Below are 3953 nucleotides of genomic sequence, written 5' to 3' on the forward strand. Positions count from 1 at the left end.
CGTTTTTTAGCTTATTTCACACTATTTTTCATTTTATAATCTCTTATCCATAAAAATATATCATAATATATTAAGTAGCATATAAAACATGAATTTGCTCACTATTTTTTACTATATAACTCAGTCATTTTTGTCTTCTTTCACGCTATGTTTAATATCGTAATTTTTTATCCATGAAAACGTACCATAATATAGTAAATAGGATATAAAACACGAATTTGCTCACTTTGTTTTTACCATATCACGCAATCGTCATTCGGTCGTCCTCAATCGCTTTTTAGCTTATTTCACACTATTTTTCATTTTATAATCTCTTATCCATAAAAATATATCATAATATATTAAGTAGCATATAAAACACGAATTTGCTCACTATTTTTTACTGTATAACTCAGTCGTTATTCGGTCGTTCTCAGTCGCCATTCGGTCTCCCTCAGTCATTTTTATCTTATTTCACACTATATTTAATTTCGTAATTTATTATCCATGAAAACATACCATAATATAGTAAATAAGATATAAAACACGAGTTTGCTTACTTTGTTTTTGTTATATCACTCAATCACCATTTGGTCGCTCTCAGTCGTCATTCGGTCGTCCTAAATCATTTCTGGATTATTTCACACTATGTTTAATATTGTAATTTCTTATCCATGGAACAAATAACTAAACCATGAAATCCATGGAATGTAAAACAAATAATTAAACCATGAAACAAATAACTAAACCATGGAATCCATGGAATGTAAAACAAATAATTAAAGATTCCCTATAAAAATGTAAAACAAATAACTAAAATGTAAAACAAATAACTAAATAATTTCAACTGCGGAAGAATTCCTGAGCCTGTTTCCTCGATCTCTGGCAAAGCTTAGAGCAGCAACTGTAGGCAAAAGAAGAAGAACAAATGAGCAGCCCAAAGGAAGAAAACAGTTTAGGGTTAAAAGAAAAAAAAATTTGAAAATATTTAAAATGAGGGTAGAATGGACATTTCAAAAGTGAGTGTTAGTTTTTTAAATATGATGGTGTTGAGTATTATCTACCAAAATTCCTTTTACGTACATTATTTCCTTCGAATTTATTGTATTGTTACTAGTTTGGAATTGTATGTCTGGGATCTTGGATGTTAAAAAATGAGAAGATTTCACTTTTAAGTGGGTCGTACAGCAAAATTTTATGTGCTGAATATTGTTCTGTCACGTCTACGCCATTTTTAAATGGTCATCTCCATGCATTAAATAACTGTTCATTTTGTACAAAAAAAACAGAACTTGTAATGCTGCTCGGTTATGTCATGAAAGTTGTCAAAAGATGCTAATAATCAGTACAAGAGTCTAACTTAATAATTCGTTGGTCTTTCATGCTAACTTCTCTTTGTTTGGCTTGACATATTTCCTTCTTATTTGTTCTTTAAATCTGTTCTTACATCAGAGATATACATTTCTTCTCAACTTTCAAGATGGCTTGAAACAATCTGCACGTGTAACTGTACATATAAACTCAGTAATTTTTGTACCAATCACCTCATATGATGGATAGATGGTGTTTTCTGTTTACTCATTGTTTATGCACTATTGATAATGAAAGTTCCAGTTTCCACATGAGTGAATGTGACGAGGGTGAGTGTTGTGTGTATCAGAATGTAGGTGTTGTGCGTAGGTGTTGTAACACCCACGACAACATGCAGCGGAAATTATAGTTTAACACACTAACACGCAACTTGAATGATAACAATACGAGATACGAGAGATAAGCACAAGTATAAAATACTTGTGCGGTGCCTCAGGGCAAAATAATTCACTAGAAAAACTTGTAAGTTTACAAAAACCAATACTAGTGAAAGAATAAAACAACTCCCTTATTAAGGCGAGTAACAAATTGCATCCTAAACCTCTAACAAACCGTATAACCAAAATACATAGGATGCATCAACTGAGAAGTGAAAAAGTCTTCAAAAATCAGCGCACTAATCAAAACAGTGATTAGGTGTTGTCTTCAGATGTTGTCAGCACTTCACAGCAACACTTTATCAACGACGCGAGATTGCTTCAATCAGAAAACCTTTCCTTCGTACGAATGCGTCTCTGTCTCTACGAAAGTTTTATGCTCTATATCGTCCATCTTTTCTTTCTCCTTTTAGTCCTATTTAACATAGACAAAAAGCAATTTCATTAGGAAAACAAACTCTCTTTAAAACAAGGATAGTATCTTAAAGATATTGTGATATCATATCTCAAAGATATTATGATATCACATCTTAAGGATATTATGAGTCATATCAAATGTAGTCTCATATCAAATATTAGATTTACATGAGATCATATTGTCAATTTCGAGATTATTCTCATGTCTAGAAAGGCAAAATATTAAAGATAAAAAAAGGAAAAATATATCAAGGAATAGAATTCTTTCAATCTCCCCTTTTTTGTCTTTCTGGACAAAACAACCCAAAAATGGTTATACAGCTCAGCTCCCTCTGAGTTAGCAAATCAGTGACTCAGCCAACTTTAGTTGACTCCCCCTGAATTCTACTGTTAAGCCTTCCCCTGCTGAAAAATACAGTTCACACAGGTGTTGTATGTTAGATGTTACAACATTCAGATCATAACACCGAAATAGTTAATTAATCAGGAGGGACAAAGATCAGAGAGAATAAAAGGACAACTAAAGTAAGAAGTACTAGAACCATCCAGAGAGACCAAAACCATCAAGAGAGAAAAAAACTCAAAATCTCATTATCCTTCATTACTGCCATCATCACCATCAGCCATTTTTGCTCCACTAGTTCCAGCTATATCTGTATCTACTCCCCCTTTTTGTCCAGAATGGACACTTTCACCCAGCAGAAGCTCATAGTCAGCCACTTGATTTTCATAATGTTCAATGGTTTTCTTGGCATTTTCAATATGTTGTCGACCATAGGCAATCTGAGCTTGAATGTAGGAGATAGACAGTGTGACATAACCAGTAGGAGGAACATCTGTAGGTGGCTGTTCAGCTGTCTCAGGCACATGTTCAGATGTTGTATCATCAGTGTTGCCAACATCCGAAGCAACATTTGAATGCAGCCAAGGAAGATCGATCTTTCTGTTGCCTTTGAAATAAGCAGGATAAATCTTCAGAGGATCTCTGACAGGGCAATGATCTTCATCAATATCCCTAATGAAACCTTGAGATTCCAAGATTCCATAAATCAGTGAAGGGTAGGGCAGCTTTGTTTTCTTGAAGTCTCCTTCAGCATATTGCAATGCTGTCCTGAACACCAGATTTCCAAAGATAAAGGCCCTTCCAGTACCAATAGCAAACAACACCAGGGCCTGAGATCTAGTCACAGTAGTAGAATTGGATGACGGTGTCCAATTCCAGATTGATGTCTTGTGCAGCACGGAGAAAAAAGAAGTGAGATTAGCAGCACTCAACTTCTTGGGATAATCAGGGAATACTTTGATCAGGCCTCCAGTGAGCACAGAGGTTACAGCATTTATGTCCAGATCCTCTTCAACTTCCTCAATATCCGGAGTGTTGTAGAATGCATTGATCACAGAAGGTGAGAACTTGTAGATACGATCACGAACAAACACTCTCCCATACTTCACTGATTCCTCATCTCCAACACTGCCCAGGAGATTGCAGTAGAATTCTAACACTACACGGCGACAGTAGGGCATAACAGTAGTGACTGTGGATAGCAACCTTCGGTTCTTGAGAAACTCAATCAAATTGTATTTCCCATATGCATTAACATCAATATTTTTCTCCTCAATCAGCTCTCTTTGAACAAACAACGGTCATAATGCCAAGGCATCCTCAGAATAAAATTTGGGGGAACAGACTTACTTAAATCATAGTCAGCCGAGTCAATGTGGTGCTCGGTGTTGTCAACATCCACCTCAACACCGGCAGCAGTAGCAGCAACATCATCAGAAGACTCACTAGCTTCAGAGCCAATATCC

This window comes from Primulina tabacum, chromosome 12 (assembly GCF_025594145.1).
Source record: "Primulina tabacum isolate GXHZ01 chromosome 12, ASM2559414v2, whole genome shotgun sequence".
Classification (NCBI taxonomy): domain Eukaryota; kingdom Viridiplantae; phylum Streptophyta; class Magnoliopsida; order Lamiales; family Gesneriaceae; genus Primulina; species Primulina tabacum.